This window comes from Hyla sarda, unplaced genomic scaffold, assembly GCF_029499605.1.
Source record: "Hyla sarda isolate aHylSar1 unplaced genomic scaffold, aHylSar1.hap1 scaffold_1997, whole genome shotgun sequence".
NCBI lineage: Eukaryota > Metazoa > Chordata > Amphibia > Anura > Hylidae > Hyla > Hyla sarda.
Genome location: NW_026608657.1, coordinates 6,127 through 24,629, shown reverse-complemented (window position 1 = coordinate 24,629; position 18,503 = coordinate 6,127). Strand labels below are relative to the sequence as shown.

Genomic DNA, 18,503 nt, shown 5'->3' with positions numbered 1-18,503 from the left:
GTGACATCATAGCACTGTAGTTCTGAGGGTTCTAGATGGATGCAACAATCTCCTGTTGCTTCTATGAAGGCCATAATAGACGACATCACCAAACAGCTCCATAGTCACATACACAGCAAAGGAGAGATGTTGTTTACACCTAGTGATGTCAGTGGTATTGAGTGACATCACAGCACAGTGCTAAGGCTCCTGGGCCTGGACACAGCAGCGGCTGCAATATCTCAACGGAGAATACGTTTATATATATGTGTGTGTGTGCGCGTATATATATATATATATATATATATATATATATATATATATATATATTTCTCCGCCGAAATCACTTTTAAACCCATTTCCACCTTTTTTTCCCTTCTCTTCCTCTTACTTTTTTTTCACGTTTTTTTACGTTTTTCTCCTTTTCGCCTCTTTTCTGGGCGTATTATTCTTCTTTTTCTTCTTTTTTTTCGTCTAATGCATACCCCATCAGTGCAGCAATGCTTATTCAATACCGCCAGCAGATGGAGACACTGGGGGATAATTTTCTAAGGATTTATACTGATTTTTCCTGTCTGAATTTGTCGCACAGAAAGTTGCAGGCCAAATATGTGTGACATTTCTGCGACTTTAGCTTCTAGAGCATTTTTACAACATTATACATAGGTGCTGAATACATAAAAAGCGACTGTTCAGCGACAGACAAGTCGCATCGGCTGAAAGTAGGCCAGAATGTCAGTCCATGTTGGAGCAGGTTTAGATACAGTCTAAAGTATAGATCTCAAAGTCTGTGCACAGAATTTAGCAAGGGCCTCGCACCTTCTGATGCATCAGGTAGGTGCACAATAGCATAGCCTAACCCTCTGTACTTTGGTCTATATTGATGCGGGACATAGACAGCCAGCTGATGACCAATCCATTAGTGCAATGGATGGCTGGAAGCATTTGTCTTTGCCTTTGCAATACCACAGAAGCAATGCATGGTCAATGTACAGCAATGACACACCTGTGTGAACAGCCAGGAGACCCCCCCCCCCCATGTTATGTTACATAGTTACATAGTTAGTACGGTCGAAAAAAGACATATGTCCATCACGTTCAACCAGGGAATTAAGGGGTAGGGGTGTGGCGCGATATTGGGGAAGGGATGAGATTTTATATTTCTTCATAAGCATTAATCTTATTTTGTCAATTAGGAACATTCAGCACCCACCCGCTATCAAGGCAGCTGCCTATCATGTCATGCCCTACCTGCACAGGTGTGCTGGCTACTCAAATGATCCAATTAAGGAGGCCATTTAGTCAGCAGCAGCAGAAGTCCTGTGCCTGGACGCTCCAACAGGGGCCAGACACAAGCAGAAGCAGAAGCAGCAGAAGCAGCAGCAGCACCACCTTTTGTTTTTTGGCTGCAGCAGCAGCAAGGCCCACAGGGCTGGCTAGCTGGCTAGCCAGCAAGCAGGTAGCAATGAAAGTAGGAATCTTTCTTTTTAACCCTGTAAGGGGGTGGTGCACTGTACCCGAAGATACTGCCATATCGGGTCAATGCATAGGGCGACGGAAGCAAGCTTCGAAATCGGCCCCCGTTCTCAAAAATCCATTTAATATATGGTCCCCAGATAGGGGACGTATCAGATATTAAACTGATAAGAACAGATACTACACTTGATCTTAGCCAAAAGGCCGAGAAGCGATAACCGTGAAAGGGGCGGGCCCAACAAGGTCCCCTTCATGGGCACTATCACTGCTTGCTGTCAGGGAGGCTGCCAGACAATTTTCCATGCACACTCTGGGCTGGGGGGCAGTCAACCACCAGACCAGTACACACAGCAGAACCTAAACCCATACCATTATTGCTAAGCAGCAAGACAGGGGCCCATTGCACTCCCACGGGGCCTTTTTAAATGCAATCCATAACCCGGATTTGCCAGGAACCCTTCTTACTCCTCCTACTTGCATGTGACACTGGGCTTAGGATCTGCATAGGAAACACACACACAAGCACACACCTACCTTTGTTGCCTGCAGATGCCTCCTTGGCTGTCCCCAAACGGTATCAAACCAACACCCACGGGAAGCTGTAAGCATAGAGGACATGCCTGCACCCCATTGGACTTACCTGTGTGGGTTAAATCCGGGTTATTTGACAACCTATGGCGGTGATGGTTCTGCTCAGGCAGAGCAGTGCTGATGCTCCTCATAAAGCTGTCGCTGCTGTGAAGGTTCTAGGTGACATCACAAATCCCTATGGTTACATACACAACAAAGCTGGGTTGTTGTTGTTTACACTCTGCAAGGCCTGTGGAAGTGAGTGACATCATAGCACTGTAGTTCTGAGGGTTCTAGATGGATGCAACAATCTCCTGTTGCTTCTATGAAGGCCATAATAGACGACATCACCAAACAGCTCCATAGTCACATACACAGCAAAGGAGAGATGTTGTTTACACCTAGTGATGTCAGTGGTATTGAGTGACATCACAGCACAGTGCTAAGGCTCCTGGGCCTGGACACAGCAGCGGCTGCAATATCTCAACGGAGAATACGTTTATATATATGTGTGTGTGTGCGCGTATATATATATATATATATATATATATATATATATATATATATATATATTTCTCCGCCGAAATCACTTTTAAACCCATTTCCACCTTTTTTTCCCTTCTCTTCCTCTTACTTTTTTTTCACGTTTTTTTACGTTTTTCTCCTTTTCGCCTCTTTTCTGGGCGTATTATTCTTCTTTTTCTTCTTTTTTTTCGTCTAATGCATACCCCATCAGTGCAGCAATGCTTATTCAATACCGCCAGCAGATGGAGACACTGGGGGATAATTTTCTAAGGATTTATACTGATTTTTCCTGTCTGAATTTGTCGCACAGAAAGTTGCAGGCCAAATATGTGTGACATTTCTGCGACTTTAGCTTCTAGAGCATTTTTACAACATTATACATAGGTGCTGAATACATAAAAAGCGACTGTTCAGCGACAGACAAGTCGCATCGGCTGAAAGTAGGCCAGAATGTCAGTCCATGTTGGAGCAGGTTTAGATACAGTCTAAAGTATAGATCTCAAAGTCTGTGCACAGAATTTAGCAAGGGCCTCGCACCTTCTGATGCATCAGGTAGGTGCACAATAGCATAGCCTAACCCTCTGTACTTTGGTCTATATTGATGCGGGACATAGACAGCCAGCTGATGACCAATCCATTAGTGCAATGGATGGCTGGAAGCATTTGTCTTTGCCTTTGCAATACCACAGAAGCAATGCATGGTCAATGTACAGCAATGACACACCTGTGTGAACAGCCAGGAGACCCCCCCCCCCCATGTTATGTTACATAGTTACATAGTTAGTACGGTCGAAAAAAGACATATGTCCATCACGTTCAACCAGGGAATTAAGGGGTAGGGGTGTGGCGCGATATTGGGGAAGGGATGAGATTTTATATTTCTTCATAAGCATTAATCTTATTTTGTCAATTAGGAACATTCAGCACCCACCCGCTATCAAGGCAGCTGCCTATCATGTCATGCCCTACCTGCACAGGTGTGCTGGCTACTCAAATGATCCAATTAAGGAGGCCATTTAGTCAGCAGCAGCAGAAGTCCTGTGCCTGGACGCTCCAACAGGGGCCAGACACAAGCAGAAGCAGAAGCAGCAGAAGCAGCAGCAGCACCACCTTTTGTTTTTTGGCTGCAGCAGCAGCAAGGCCCACAGGGCTGGCTAGCTGGCTAGCCAGCAAGCAGGTAGCAATGAAAGTAGGAATCTTTCTTTTTAACCCTGTAAGGGGGTGGTGCACTGTACCCGAAGATACTGCCATATCGGGTCAATGCATAGGGCGACGGAAGCAAGCTTCGAAATCGGCCCCCGTTCTCAAAAATCCATTTAATATATGGTCCCCAGATAGGGGACGTATCAGATATTAAACTGATAAGAACAGATACTACACTTGATCTTAGCCAAAAGGCCGAGAAGCGATAACCGTGAAAGGGGCGGGCCCAACAAGGTCCCCTTCATGGGCACTATCACTGCTTGCTGTCAGGGAGGCTGCCAGACAATTTTCCATGCACACTCTGGGCTGGGGGGCAGTCAACCACCAGTACACACAGCAGAACCTAAACCCATACCATTATTGCTAAGCAGCAAGACAGGGGCCCATTGCACTCCCACGGGGCCTTTTTAAATGCAATCCATAACCCGGATTTGCCAGGAACCCTTCTTACTCCTCCTACTTGCATGTGACACTGGGCTTAGGATCTGCATAGGAAACACACACACAAGCACACACCTACCTTTGTTGCCTGCAGATGCCTCCTTGGCTGTCCCCAAACGGTATCAAACCAACACCCACGGGAAGCTGTAAGCATAGAGGACATGCCTGCACCCCATTGGACTTACCTGTGTGGGTTAAATCCGGGTTATTTGACAACCTATGGCGGTGATGGTTCTGCTCAGGCAGAGCAGTGCTGATGCTCCTCATAAAGCTGTCGCTGCTGTGAAGGTTCTAGGTGACATCACAAATCCCTATGGTTACATACACAACAAAGCTGGGTTGTTGTTGTTTACACTCTGCAAGGCCTGTGGAAGTGAGTGACATCATAGCACTGTAGTTCTGAGGGTTCTAGATGGATGCAACAATCTCCTGTTGCTTCTATGAAGGCCATAATAGACGACATCACCAAACAGCTCCATAGTCACATACACAGCAAAGGAGAGATGTTGTTTACACCTAGTGATGTCAGTGGTATTGAGTGACATCACAGCACAGTGCTAAGGCTCCTGGGCCTGGACACAGCAGCGGCTGCAATATCTCAACGGAGAATACGTTTATATATATGTGTGTGTGTGCGCGTATATATATATATATATATATATATATATATATATATTTCTCCGCCGAAATCACTTTTAAACCCATTTCCACCTTTTTTTCCCTTCTCTTCCTCTTACTTTTTTTTCACGTTTTTTTACGTTTTTCTCCTTTTCGCCTCTTTTCTGGGCGTATTATTCTTCTTTTTCTTCTTTTTTTTCGTCTAATGCATACCCCATCAGTGCAGCAATGCTTATTCAATACCGCCAGCAGATGGAGACACTGGGGGATAATTTTCTAAGGATTTATACTGATTTTTCCTGTCTGAATTTGTCGCACAGAAAGTTGCAGGCCAAATATGTGTGACATTTCTGCGACTTTAGCTTCTAGAGCATTTTTACAACATTATACATAGGTGCTGAATACATAAAAAGCGACTGTTCAGCGACAGACAAGTCGCATCGGCTGAAAGTAGGCCAGAATGTCAGTCCATGTTGGAGCAGGTTTAGATACAGTCTAAAGTATAGATCTCAAAGTCTGTGCACAGAATTTAGCAAGGGCCTCGCACCTTCTGATGCATCAGGTAGGTGCACAATAGCATAGCCTAACCCTCTGTACTTTGGTCTATATTGATGCGGGACATAGACAGCCAGCTGATGACCAATCCATTAGTGCAATGGATGGCTGGAAGCATTTGTCTTTGCCTTTGCAATACCACAGAAGCAATGCATGGTCAATGTACAGCAATGACACACCTGTGTGAACAGCCAGGAGACCCCCCCCCCCCATGTTATGTTACATAGTTACATAGTTAGTACGGTCGAAAAAAGACATATGTCCATCACGTTCAACCAGGGAATTAAGGGGTAGGGGTGTGGCGCGATATTGGGGAAGGGATGAGATTTTATATTTCTTCATAAGCATTAATCTTATTTTGTCAATTAGGAACATTCAGCACCCACCCGCTATCAAGGCAGCTGCCTATCATGTCATGCCCTACCTGCACAGGTGTGCTGGCTACTCAAATGATCCAATTAAGGAGGCCATTTAGTCAGCAGCAGCAGAAGTCCTGTGCCTGGACGCTCCAACAGGGGCCAGACACAAGCAGAAGCAGAAGCAGCAGAAGCAGCAGCAGCACCACCTTTTGTTTTTTGGCTGCAGCAGCAGCAAGGCCCACAGGGCTGGCTAGCTGGCTAGCCAGCAAGCAGGTAGCAATGAAAGTAGGAATCTTTCTTTTTAACCCTGTAAGGGGGTGGTGCACTGTACCCGAAGATACTGCCATATCGGGTCAATGCATAGGGCGACGGAAGCAAGCTTCGAAATCGGCCCCCGTTCTCAAAAATCCATTTAATATATGGTCCCCAGATAGGGGACGTATCAGATATTAAACTGATAAGAACAGATACTACACTTGATCTTAGCCAAAAGGCCGAGAAGCGATAACCGTGAAAGGGGCGGGCCCAACAAGGTCCCCTTCATGGGCACTATCACTGCTTGCTGTCAGGGAGGCTGCCAGACAATTTTCCATGCACACTCTGGGCTGGGGGGCAGTCAACCACCAGTACACACAGCAGAACCTAAACCCATACCATTATTGCTAAGCAGCAAGACAGGGGCCCATTGCACTCCCACGGGGCCTTTTTAAATGCAATCCATAACCCGGATTTGCCAGGAACCCTTCTTACTCCTCCTACTTGCATGTGACACTGGGCTTAGGATCTGCATAGGAAACACACACACAAGCACACACCTACCTTTGTTGCCTGCAGATGCCTCCTTGGCTGTCCCCAAACGGTATCAAACCAACACCCACGGGAAGCTGTAAGCATAGAGGACATGCCTGCACCCCATTGGACTTACCTGTGTGGGTTAAATCCGGGTTATTTGACAACCTATGGCGGTGATGGTTCTGCTCAGGCAGAGCAGTGCTGATGCTCCTCATAAAGCTGTCGCTGCTGTGAAGGTTCTAGGTGACATCACAAATCCCTATGGTTACATACACAACAAAGCTGGGTTGTTGTTGTTTACACTCTGCAAGGCCTGTGGAAGTGAGTGACATCATAGCACTGTAGTTCTGAGGGTTCTAGATGGATGCAACAATCTCCTGTTGCTTCTATGAAGGCCATAATAGACGACATCACCAAACAGCTCCATAGTCACATACACAGCAAAGGAGAGATGTTGTTTACACCTAGTGATGTCAGTGGTATTGAGTGACATCACAGCACAGTGCTAAGGCTCCTGGGCCTGGACACAGCAGCGGCTGCAATATCTCAACGGAGAATACGTTTATATATATGTGTGTGTGTGCGCGTATATATATATATATATATATATATATATATATATATATATATATATATATTTCTCCGCCGAAATCACTTTTAAACCCATTTCCACCTTTTTTTCCCTTCTCTTCCTCTTACTTTTTTTTCACGTTTTTTTACGTTTTTCTCCTTTTCGCCTCTTTTCTGGGCGTATTATTCTTCTTTTTCTTCTTTTTTTTCGTCTAATGCATACCCCATCAGTGCAGCAATGCTTATTCAATACCGCCAGCAGATGGAGACACTGGGGGATAATTTTCTAAGGATTTATACTGATTTTTCCTGTCTGAATTTGTCGCACAGAAAGTTGCAGGCCAAATATGTGTGACATTTCTGCGACTTTAGCTTCTAGAGCATTTTTACAACATTATACATAGGTGCTGAATACATAAAAAGCGACTGTTCAGCGACAGACAAGTCGCATCGGCTGAAAGTAGGCCAGAATGTCAGTCCATGTTGGAGCAGGTTTAGATACAGTCTAAAGTATAGATCTCAAAGTCTGTGCACAGAATTTAGCAAGGGCCTCGCACCTTCTGATGCATCAGGTAGGTGCACAATAGCATAGCCTAACCCTCTGTACTTTGGTCTATATTGATGCGGGACATAGACAGCCAGCTGATGACCAATCCATTAGTGCAATGGATGGCTGGAAGCATTTGTCTTTGCCTTTGCAATACCACAGAAGCAATGCATGGTCAATGTACAGCAATGACACACCTGTGTGAACAGCCAGGAGACCCCCCCCCCCCCATGTTATGTTACATAGTTACATAGTTAGTACGGTCGAAAAAAGACATATGTCCATCACGTTCAACCAGGGAATTAAGGGGTAGGGGTGTGGCGCGATATTGGGGAAGGGATGAGATTTTATATTTCTTCATAAGCATTAATCTTATTTTGTCAATTAGGAACATTCAGCACCCACCCGCTATCAAGGCAGCTGCCTATCATGTCATGCCCTACCTGCACAGGTGTGCTGGCTACTCAAATGATCCAATTAAGGAGGCCATTTAGTCAGCAGCAGCAGAAGTCCTGTGCCTGGACGCTCCAACAGGGGCCAGACACAAGCAGAAGCAGAAGCAGCAGAAGCAGCAGCAGCACCACCTTTTGTTTTTTGGCTGCAGCAGCAGCAAGGCCCACAGGGCTGGCTAGCTGGCTAGCCAGCAAGCAGGTAGCAATGAAAGTAGGAATCTTTCTTTTTAACCCTGTAAGGGGGTGGTGCACTGTACCCGAAGATACTGCCATATCGGGTCAATGCATAGGGCGACGGAAGCAAGCTTCGAAATCGGCCCCCGTTCTCAAAAATCCATTTAATATATGGTCCCCAGATAGGGGACGTATCAGATATTAAACTGATAAGAACAGATTTTTTTTTTTTTTTTTTTTTATCTAAAGCCGAGGAACGTGCTTTCGATTCACCCAAAGTGCAAGAAAAAGTGCAAACGTGTTACACTAAAAAAAACGTGCACAAAGGATGCGGTCTATCGCAAGCCCTTCTCCGATAGGAGAGAGGCCCCCCAACAAACCTTACCCTTCGCCTCCGGACCAAAAGGTACCTGCGAGGTTCCAGGTTCGATATCCCTTTTCGCCAAAGCTACTAGGGGACCACAAATGCTCCCGGCATCCCCCTTGGCGTTGGCCAAGGTATCTGCCCGCAGAGCCGATTACGGTAGGTACCCTGCCAAAGCAGGGGTACCCGGGGTGTTTGCAGGGAGGTGCGGAACCTAATGGCCACACACACCTCCCCTAGACCGCCAGGAGGGACACCCAGAAGGGCTACCGCATCCTGACAAATCCTGTGAACACACAACACGCAAAAAGTGACACAGTGAGACAAAAAATAAATAAATAAGTGAATGTGTGCAGATATACTGCCCGGACATCCGGCCGGATCTATAAAAATTTCTCTGATCCTAGCCAGAAGGCCGGGAATCAAGAGGTGAGTGCCACAAGGTGAAGAGATTATGGTGCCCGTGCTTCAACTCAGTGAGCCTATTCTCCCAGTGAGTTTCGGCACCTCGGGGTCACCACTCCCCGAGGCACAAAAGTACCTCGGCTCTAGACCCTCTCAGCCTCATGGCGAGACCCGGAGGGAACAGGTCACATCGGGGCAGCCGTCGAGCTGATTCCTCAGAACCAGCCCCGGAAAGCCCTGGTACACCTGCATCCTCCATGCAGCACCCATCCCCACCAGCATGAAAACTGATAAGAACAGATACTACACTTGATCTTAGCCAAAAGGCCGAGAAGCGATAACCGTGAAAGGGGCGGGCCCAACAAGGTCCCCTTCATGGGCACTATCACTGCTTGCTGTCAGGGAGGCTGCCAGACAATTTTCCATGCACACTCTGGGCTGGGGGGCAGTCAACCACCAGTACACACAGCAGAACCTAAACCCATACCATTATTGCTAAGCAGCAAGACAGGGGCCCATTGCACTCCCACGGGGCCTTTTTAAATGCAATCCATAACCCGGATTTGCCAGGAACCCTTCTTACTCCTCCTACTTGCATGTGACACTGGGCTTAGGATCTGCATAGGAAACACACACACAAGCACACACCTACCTTTGTTGCCTGCAGATGCCTCCTTGGCTGTCCCCAAACGGTATCAAACCAACACCCACGGGAAGCTGTAAGCATAGAGGACATGCCTGCACCCCATTGGACTTACCTGTGTGGGTTAAATCCGGGTTATTTGACAACCTATGGCGGTGATGGTTCTGCTCAGGCAGAGCAGTGCTGATGCTCCTCATAAAGCTGTCGCTGCTGTGAAGGTTCTAGGTGACATCACAAATCCCTATGGTTACATACACAACAAAGCTGGGTTGTTGTTGTTTACACTCTGCAAGGCCTGTGGAAGTGAGTGACATCATAGCACTGTAGTTCTGAGGGTTCTAGATGGATGCAACAATCTCCTGTTGCTTCTATGAAGGCCATAATAGACGACATCACCAAACAGCTCCATAGTCACATACACAGCAAAGGAGAGATGTTGTTTACACCTAGTGATGTCAGTGGTATTGAGTGACATCACAGCACAGTGCTAAGGCTCCTGGGCCTGGACACAGCAGCGGCTGCAATATCTCAACGGAGAATACGTTTATATATATGTGTGTGTGTGCGCGTATATATATATATATATATATATATATATATATATATATATATATATATTTCTCCGCCGAAATCACTTTTAAACCCATTTCCACCTTTTTTTCCCTTCTCTTCCTCTTACTTTTTTTTCACGTTTTTTTACGTTTTTCTCCTTTTCGCCTCTTTTCTGGGCGTATTATTCTTCTTTTTCTTCTTTTTTTTCGTCTAATGCATACCCCATCAGTGCAGCAATGCTTATTCAATACCGCCAGCAGATGGAGACACTGGGGGATAATTTTCTAAGGATTTATACTGATTTTTCCTGTCTGAATTTGTCGCACAGAAAGTTGCAGGCCAAATATGTGTGACATTTCTGCGACTTTAGCTTCTAGAGCATTTTTACAACATTATACATAGGTGCTGAATACATAAAAAGCGACTGTTCAGCGACAGACAAGTCGCATCGGCTGAAAGTAGGCCAGAATGTCAGTCCATGTTGGAGCAGGTTTAGATACAGTCTAAAGTATAGATCTCAAAGTCTGTGCACAGAATTTAGCAAGGGCCTCGCACCTTCTGATGCATCAGGTAGGTGCACAATAGCATAGCCTAACCCTCTGTACTTTGGTCTATATTGATGCGGGACATAGACAGCCAGCTGATGACCAATCCATTAGTGCAATGGATGGCTGGAAGCATTTGTCTTTGCCTTTGCAATACCACAGAAGCAATGCATGGTCAATGTACAGCAATGACACACCTGTGTGAACAGCCAGGAGACCCCCCCCCCCCATGTTATGTTACATAGTTACATAGTTAGTACGGTCGAAAAAAGACATATGTCCATCACGTTCAACCAGGGAATTAAGGGGTAGGGGTGTGGCGCGATATTGGGGAAGGGATGAGATTTTATATTTCTTCATAAGCATTAATCTTATTTTGTCAATTAGGAACATTCAGCACCCACCCGCTATCAAGGCAGCTGCCTATCATGTCATGCCCTACCTGCACAGGTGTGCTGGCTACTCAAATGATCCAATTAAGGAGGCCATTTAGTCAGCAGCAGCAGAAGTCCTGTGCCTGGACGCTCCAACAGGGGCCAGACACAAGCAGAAGCAGAAGCAGCAGAAGCAGCAGCAGCACCACCTTTTGTTTTTTGGCTGCAGCAGCAGCAAGGCCCACAGGGCTGGCTAGCTGGCTAGCCAGCAAGCAGGTAGCAATGAAAGTAGGAATCTTTCTTTTTAACCCTGTAAGGGGGTGGTGCACTGTACCCGAAGATACTGCCATATCGGGTCAATGCATAGGGCGACGGAAGCAAGCTTCGAAATCGGCCCCCGTTCTCAAAAATCCATTTAATATATGGTCCCCAGATAGGGGACGTATCAGATATTAAACTGATAAGAACAGATACTACACTTGATCTTAGCCAAAAGGCCGAGAAGCGATAACCGTGAAAGGGGCGGGCCCAACAAGGTCCCCTTCATGGGCACTATCACTGCTTGCTGTCAGGGAGGCTGCCAGACAATTTTCCATGCACACTCTGGGCTGGGGGGCAGTCAACCACCAGTACACACAGCAGAACCTAAACCCATACCATTATTGCTAAGCAGCAAGACAGGGGCCCATTGCACTCCCACGGGGCCTTTTTAAATGCAATCCATAACCCGGATTTGCCAGGAACCCTTCTTACTCCTCCTACTTGCATGTGACACTGGGCTTAGGATCTGCATAGGAAACACACACACAAGCACACACCTACCTTTGTTGCCTGCAGATGCCTCCTTGGCTGTCCCCAAACGGTATCAAACCAACACCCACGGGAAGCTGTAAGCATAGAGGACATGCCTGCACCCCATTGGACTTACCTGTGTGGGTTAAATCCGGGTTATTTGACAACCTATGGCGGTGATGGTTCTGCTCAGGCAGAGCAGTGCTGATGCTCCTCATAAAGCTGTCGCTGCTGTGAAGGTTCTAGGTGACATCACAAATCCCTATGGTTACATACACAACAAAGCTGGGTTGTTGTTGTTTACACTCTGCAAGGCCTGTGGAAGTGAGTGACATCATAGCACTGTAGTTCTGAGGGTTCTAGATGGATGCAACAATCTCCTGTTGCTTCTATGAAGGCCATAATAGACGACATCACCAAACAGCTCCATAGTCACATACACAGCAAAGGAGAGATGTTGTTTACACCTAGTGATGTCAGTGGTATTGAGTGACATCACAGCACAGTGCTAAGGCTCCTGGGCCTGGACACAGCAGCGGCTGCAATATCTCAACGGAGAATACGTTTATATATATGTGTGTGTGTGCGCGTATATATATATATATATATATATATATATATATATATATATATATTTCTCCGCCGAAATCACTTTTAAACCCATTTCCACCTTTTTTTCCCTTCTCTTCCTCTTACTTTTTTTTCACGTTTTTTTACGTTTTTCTCCTTTTCGCCTCTTTTCTGGGCGTATTATTCTTCTTTTTCTTCTTTTTTTTCGTCTAATGCATACCCCATCAGTGCAGCAATGCTTATTCAATACCGCCAGCAGATGGAGACACTGGGGGATAATTTTCTAAGGATTTATACTGATTTTTCCTGTCTGAATTTGTCGCACAGAAAGTTGCAGGCCAAATATGTGTGACATTTCTGCGACTTTAGCTTCTAGAGCATTTTTACAACATTATACATAGGTGCTGAATACATAAAAAGCGACTGTTCAGCGACAGACAAGTCGCATCGGCTGAAAGTAGGCCAGAATGTCAGTCCATGTTGGAGCAGGTTTAGATACAGTCTAAAGTATAGATCTCAAAGTCTGTGCACAGAATTTAGCAAGGGCCTCGCACCTTCTGATGCATCAGGTAGGTGCACAATAGCATAGCCTAACCCTCTGTACTTTGGTCTATATTGATGCGGGACATAGACAGCCAGCTGATGACCAATCCATTAGTGCAATGGATGGCTGGAAGCATTTGTCTTTGCCTTTGCAATACCACAGAAGCAATGCATGGTCAATGTACAGCAATGACACACCTGTGTGAACAGCCAGGAGACCCCCCCCCCCCATGTTATGTTACATAGTTACATAGTTAGTACGGTCGAAAAAAGACATATGTCCATCACGTTCAACCAGGGAATTAAGGGGTAGGGGTGTGGCGCGATATTGGGGAAGGGATGAGATTTTATATTTCTTCATAAGCATTAATCTTATTTTGTCAATTAGGAACATTCAGCACCCACCCGCTATCAAGGCAGCTGCCTATCATGTCATGCCCTACCTGCACAGGTGTGCTGGCTACTCAAATGATCCAATTAAGGAGGCCATTTAGTCAGCAGCAGCAGAAGTCCTGTGCCTGGACGCTCCAACAGGGGCCAGACACAAGCAGAAGCAGAAGCAGCAGAAGCAGCAGCAGCACCACCTTTTGTTTTTTGGCTGCAGCAGCAGCAAGGCCCACAGGGCTGGCTAGCTGGCTAGCCAGCAAGCAGGTAGCAATGAAAGTAGGAATCTTTCTTTTTAACCCTGTAAGGGGGTGGTGCACTGTACCCGAAGATACTGCCATATCGGGTCAATGCATAGGGCGACGGAAGCAAGCTTCGAAATCGGCCCCCGTTCTCAAAAATCCATTTAATATATGGTCCCCAGATAGGGGACGTATCAGATATTAAACTGATAAGAACAGATACTACACTTGATCTTAGCCAAAAGGCCGAGAAGCGATAACCGTGAAAGGGGCGGGCCCAACAAGGTCCCCTTCATGGGCACTATCACTGCTTGCTGTCAGGGAGGCTGCCAGACAATTTTCCATGCACACTCTGGGCTGGGGGGCAGTCAACCACCAGTACACACAGCAGAACCTAAACCCATACCATTATTGCTAAGCAGCAAGACAGGGGCCCATTGCACTCCCACGGGGCCTTTTTAAATGCAATCCATAACCCGGATTTGCCAGGAACCCTTCTTACTCCTCCTACTTGCATGTGACACTGGGCTTAGGATCTGCATAGGAAACACACACACAAGCACACACCTACCTTTGTTGCCTGCAGATGCCTCCTTGGCTGTCCCCAAACGGTATCAAACCAACACCCACGGGAAGCTGTAAGCATAGAGGACATGCCTGCACCCCATTGGACTTACCTGTGTGGGTTAAATCCGGGTTATTTGACAACCTATGGCGGTGATGGTTCTGCTCAGGCAGAGCAGTGCTGATGCTCCTCATAAAGCTGTCGCTGCTGTGAAGGTTCTAGGTGACATCACAAATCCCTATGGTTACATACACAACAAAGCTGGGTTGTTGTTGTTTACACTCTGCAAGGCCTGTGGAAGTGAGTGACATCATAGCACTGTAGTTCTGAGGGTTCTAGATGGATGCAACAATCTCCTGTTGCTTCTATGAAGGCCATAATAGACGACATCACCAAACAGCTCCATAGTCACATACACAGCAAAGGAGAGATGTTGTTTACACCTAGTGATGTCAGTGGTATTGAGTGACATCACAGCACAGTGCTAAGGCTCCTGGGCCTGGACACAGCAGCGGCTGCAATATCTCAACGGAGAATACGTTTATATATATGTGTGTGTGTGCGCGTATATATATATATATATATATATATATATATATATATATATATATATTTCTCCGCCGAAATCACTTTTAAACCCATTTCCACCTTTTTTTCCCTTCTCTTCCTCTTACTTTTTTTTCACGTTTTTTTACGTTTTTCTCCTTTTCGCCTCTTTTCTGGGCGTATTATTCTTCTTTTTCTTCTTTTTTTTCGTCTAATGCATACCCCATCAGTGCAGCAATGCTTATTCAATACCGCCAGCAGATGGAGACACTGGGGGATAATTTTCTAAGGATTTATACTGATTTTTCCTGTCTGAATTTGTCGCACAGAAAGTTGCAGGCCAAATATGTGTGACATTTCTGCGACTTTAGCTTCTAGAGCATTTTTACAACATTATACATAGGTGCTGAATACATAAAAAGCGACTGTTCAGCGACAGACAAGTCGCATCGGCTGAAAGTAGGCCAGAATGTCAGTCCATGTTGGAGCAGGTTTAGATACAGTCTAAAGTATAGATCTCAAAGTCTGTGCACAGAATTTAGCAAGGGCCTCGCACCTTCTGATGCATCAGGTAGGTGCACAATAGCATAGCCTAACCCTCTGTACTTTGGTCTATATTGATGCGGGACATAGACAGCCAGCTGATGACCAATCCATTAGTGCAATGGATGGCTGGAAGCATTTGTCTTTGCCTTTGCAATACCACAGAAGCAATGCATGGTCAATGTACAGCAATGACACACCTGTGTGAACAGCCAGGAGACCCCCCCCCCCCCATGTTATGTTACATAGTTACATAGTTAGTACGGTCGAAAAAAGACATATGTCCATCACGTTCAACCAGGGAATTAAGGGGTAGGGGTGTGGCGCGATATTGGGGAAGGGATGAGATTTTATATTTCTTCATAAGCATTAATCTTATTTTGTCAATTAGGAACATTCAGCACCCACCCGCTATCAAGGCAGCTGCCTATCATGTCATGCCCTACCTGCACAGGTGTGCTGGCTACTCAAATGATCCAATTAAGGAGGCCATTTAGTCAGCAGCAGCAGAAGTCCTGTGCCTGGACGCTCCAACAGGGGCCAGACACAAGCAGAAGCAGAAGCAGCAGAAGCAGCAGCAGCACCACCTTTTGTTTTTTGGCTGCAGCAGCAGCAAGGCCCACAGGGCTGGCTAGCTGGCTAGCCAGCAAGCAGGTAGCACAATGAAAGTAGGAATCTTTCTTTTTAACCCTGTAAGGGGTGGTGCACTGTACCCGAAGATACTGCCATATCGGGTCAATGCATAGGGCGACGGAAGCAAGCTTCGAAATCGGCCCCCGTTCTCAAAAATCCATTTAATATATGGTCCCCAGATAGGGGACGTATCAGATATTAAACTGATAAGAACAGATACTACACTTGATCTTAGCCAAAAGGCCGAGAAGCGATAACCGTGAAAGGGGCGGGCCCAACAAGGTCCCCTTCATGGGCACTATCACTGCTTGCTGTCAGGGAGGCTGCCAGACAATTTTCCATGCACACTCTGGGCTGGGGGGCAGTCAACCACCAGTACACACAGCAGAACCTAAACCCATACCATTATTGCTAAGCAGCAAGACAGGGGCCCATTGCACTCCCACGGGGCCTTTTTAAATGCAATCCATAACCGGATTTGCCAGGAACCCTTCTTACTCCTCCTACTTGCATGTGACACTGGGCTTAGGATCTGCATAGGAAACACACACACAAGCACACACCTACCTTTGTTGCCTGCAGATGCCTCCTTGGCTGTCCCCAAACGGTATCAAACCAACACCCACGGGAAGCTGTAAGCATAGAGGACATGCCTGCACCCCATTGGACTTACCTGTGTGGGTTAAATCCGGGTTATTTGACAACCTATGGCGGTGATGGTTCTGCTCAGGCAGAGCAGTGCTGATGCTCCTCATAAAGCTGTCGCTGCTGTGAAGTTCTAGGTGACATCACAAATCCCTATGGTTACATACACAACAAAGCTGGGTTGTTGTTGTTTACACTCTGCAAGGCCTGTGGAAGTGAGTGACATCATAGCACTGTAGTTCTGAGGGTTCTAGATGGATGCAACAATCTCCTGTTGCTTCTATGAAGGCCATAATAGACGACATCACCAAACAGCTCCATAGTCACATACACAGCAAAGGAGAGATGTTGTTTACACCTAGTGATGTCAGTGGTATTGAGTGACATCACAGCACAGTGCTAAGGCTCCTGGGCCTGGACACAGCAGCGGCTGCAATATCTCAACGGAGAATACGTTTATATATATGTGTGTGTGTGCGCGTATATATATATATATATATATATATATATATATATATATATATATATATATATATTTCTCCGCCGAAATCACTTTTAAACCCATTTCCACCTTTTTTTCCCTTCTCTTCCTCTTACTTTTTTTTCACGTTTTTTTACGTTTTTCTCCTTTTCGCCTCTTTTCTGGGCGTATTATTCTTCTTTTTTCTTCTTTTTTTCGTCTAATGCATACCCCATCAGTGCAGCAATGCTTATTCAATACCGCCAGCAGATGGAGACACTGGGGGATAATTTTCTAAGGATTTATACTGATTTTTCCTGTCTGAATTTGTCGCACAGAAAGTTGCAGGCCAAATATGTGTGACATTTCTGCGACTTTAGCTTCTAGAGCATTTTTACAACATTATACATAGGTGCTGAATACATAAAAAGCGACTGTTCAGCGACAGACAAGTCGCATCGGCTGAAAGTAGGCCAGAATGTCAGTCCATGTTGGAGCAGGTTTAGATACAGTCTAAAGTATAGATCTCAAAGTCTGTGCACAGAATTTAGCAAGGGCCTCGCACCTTCTGATGCATCAGGTAGGTGCACAATAGCATAGCCTAACCCTCTGTACTTTGGTCTATATTGATGCGGGACATAGACAGCCAGCTGATGACCAATCCATTAGTGCAATGGATGGCTGGAAGCATTTGTCTTTGCCTTTGCAATACCACAGAAGCAATGCATGGTCAATGTACAGCAATGACACACCTGTGTGAACAGCCAGGAGACCCCCCCCCCCATGTTATGTTACATAGTTACATAGTTAGTACGGTCGAAAAAAGACATATGTCCATCACGTTCAACCAGGGAATTAAGGGGTAGGGGTGTGGCGCGATATTGGGGAAGGGATGAGATTTTATATTTCTTCATAAGCATTATCTTATTTTGTCAATTAGGAACATTCAGCACCCACCCGCTATCAAGGCAGCTGCCTATCATGTCATGCCCTACCTGCACAGGTGTGCTGGCTACTCAAATGATCCAATTAAGGAGGCCATTTAGTCAGCAGCAGCAGAAGTCCTGTGCCTGGACGCTCCAACAGGGGCCAGACACAAGCAGAAGCAGAAGCAGCAGAAGCAGCAGCAGCACCACCTTTTGTTTTTTGGCTGCAGCAGCAGCAAGGCCCACAGGGCTGGCTAGCTGGCTAGCCAGCAAGCAGGTAGCAATGAAAGTAGGAATCTTTCTTTTTAACCCTGTAAGGGGGTGGTGCACTGTACCCGAAGATACTGCCATATCGGGTCAATGCATAGGGCGACGGAAGCAAGCTTCGAAATCGGCCCCCGTTCTCAAAAATCCATTTAATATATGGTCCCCAGATAGGGGACGTATCAGATATTAAACTGATAAGAACAGATACTACACTTGATCTTAGCCAAAAGGCCGAGAAGCGAT

The 18,503-nt window shown here is 46.1% G+C and overlaps 8 non-coding genes and 1 pseudogene across 8 annotated transcripts; all 9 read right to left on the bottom strand.

The window, feature by feature from the left end:
• Window positions 1–1,480: 1,480 nt before the first annotated feature.
• LOC130317389 (U2 spliceosomal RNA) lies at window positions 1,481–1,671 on the bottom strand. Its single transcript, XR_008864513.1, has one exon. It is a non-coding gene; the product is annotated as a U2 spliceosomal RNA (small nuclear RNA).
• A 2,098-nt stretch (window positions 1,672–3,769) lies between these two features.
• On the bottom strand, window positions 3,770–3,960 carry LOC130317388 (U2 spliceosomal RNA). Its single transcript, XR_008864512.1, has one exon. It is a non-coding gene; the product is annotated as a U2 spliceosomal RNA (small nuclear RNA).
• Window positions 3,961–6,041: 2,081 nt separating this feature from the next.
• Window positions 6,042–6,232, bottom strand: LOC130317415 (U2 spliceosomal RNA). The gene has a single exon (XR_008864534.1). It is a non-coding gene; the product is annotated as a U2 spliceosomal RNA (small nuclear RNA).
• Window positions 6,233–8,328: 2,096 nt separating this feature from the next.
• LOC130317410 (U2 spliceosomal RNA) lies at window positions 8,329–8,515 on the bottom strand. Its single transcript, XR_008864531.1, has one exon. It is a non-coding gene; the product is annotated as a U2 spliceosomal RNA (small nuclear RNA).
• Window positions 8,516–9,209: 694 nt separating this feature from the next.
• Window positions 9,210–9,369, bottom strand: LOC130317413 (U2 spliceosomal RNA; annotated as a pseudogene).
• Window positions 9,370–11,462: 2,093 nt separating this feature from the next.
• On the bottom strand, window positions 11,463–11,653 carry LOC130317414 (U2 spliceosomal RNA). Its single transcript, XR_008864533.1, has one exon. It is a non-coding gene; the product is annotated as a U2 spliceosomal RNA (small nuclear RNA).
• A 2,089-nt stretch (window positions 11,654–13,742) lies between these two features.
• On the bottom strand, window positions 13,743–13,933 carry LOC130317411 (U2 spliceosomal RNA). Its single transcript, XR_008864532.1, has one exon. It is a non-coding gene; the product is annotated as a U2 spliceosomal RNA (small nuclear RNA).
• Window positions 13,934–16,026: 2,093 nt separating this feature from the next.
• LOC130317399 (U2 spliceosomal RNA) lies at window positions 16,027–16,217 on the bottom strand. The gene has a single exon (XR_008864522.1). It is a non-coding gene; the product is annotated as a U2 spliceosomal RNA (small nuclear RNA).
• Window positions 16,218–18,312: 2,095 nt separating this feature from the next.
• Window positions 18,313–18,503, bottom strand: LOC130317387 (U2 spliceosomal RNA). Its single transcript, XR_008864511.1, has one exon. It is a non-coding gene; the product is annotated as a U2 spliceosomal RNA (small nuclear RNA).